The sequence below is a fragment of the Aplysia californica genome, unplaced genomic scaffold, assembly GCF_000002075.1.
Source record: "Aplysia californica isolate F4 #8 unplaced genomic scaffold, AplCal3.0 scaffold00874, whole genome shotgun sequence".
Lineage (NCBI taxonomy): Eukaryota > Metazoa > Mollusca > Gastropoda > Aplysiida > Aplysiidae > Aplysia > Aplysia californica.
This window is the reverse complement of record NW_004798144.1, coordinates 242,073-243,135: the sequence shown is the minus strand read 5'-3', so window position 1 is coordinate 243,135 and position 1,063 is coordinate 242,073.

The following is a 1,063-nucleotide window of genomic DNA, read 5'->3' as shown; positions in this document are numbered from 1 at the left end:
CACACACAAACACACACACACACACACACACAACTGAAATGACAGATGGGTCTCGGAAGGAGGTAACTATAGGGGAAGGGTTGTTTTGTTCATTTATTTGTTTGTTGGTTTGTTTATTTGTTTGATCATCTGAACGTTTTCACACTTTTTTTTTGTTCAACGGGGTGGTTTCTGGAAGTAGAAAAAAAGGGCGGAGGGGGATACTTTAGAAATTGGATTGCTTTGTTTATTTATTTATTTGTTTGTTCGTTTGTTGTTGGTGTTTTTTTTGTATTATTTACCAAAAAAAGAAAAAAAAAGGGAGGAGGTGAATACTGCGGGTGGTATTTTTCGATTATAGTGTAAAGCGCATAGAGCCTGCTGTTGAGCGGGGATATGCGCTATACAAATGCTATCTATTATTATTATTATTATTATTATTATTACTTGTTTCTTATAGTACACATTGAACGAAGCACAGATCGGCCATTTGGAGAAAAAAAATGGAGCTCCAGCGGGCTGTTCAGCATAATGAGACCCAAGAAAAAAGGAAGAAAGAGAGAAGGAAAGAAACAGGTAAGAGAAAAGGTAGAGGCGACACACACCACAGCATATATCAGACGTATAATCTAAGCTGATCCCACATGTGATATACGATACAACGACAGGACTACCTCCGCAGTACACGGGGATGATCTTCCTTCGTTGTTTTACTTTAGTTATAATAAATACAGGTATGTCCTATATACGAACGAAGGAGACGCATAGTTGGTAGATTGAAAAGAACAAGAGGAAAGAAAAAAAAACACTCTTTGAAGTAACTAGCAATTGAAAAGAACGCATACATGAATGAATAGTTAAGTAGAAAATTGCACGAATTAGTGAATAATAGTGTAAAATTAGGACGTGGACAAAATTAAATGGATGAAATCTTAAGACGAATTGCCTTGGAGAAACGAATCCAATTCCAGAAGATAAAAATGAAGTTAATGTATAACATGATAGCTATAGATAGGGGCCTTGATAGACAGATAGATAGATAGATAGATAGATAGATAGATAGATAGATAGATAGATAGATAGA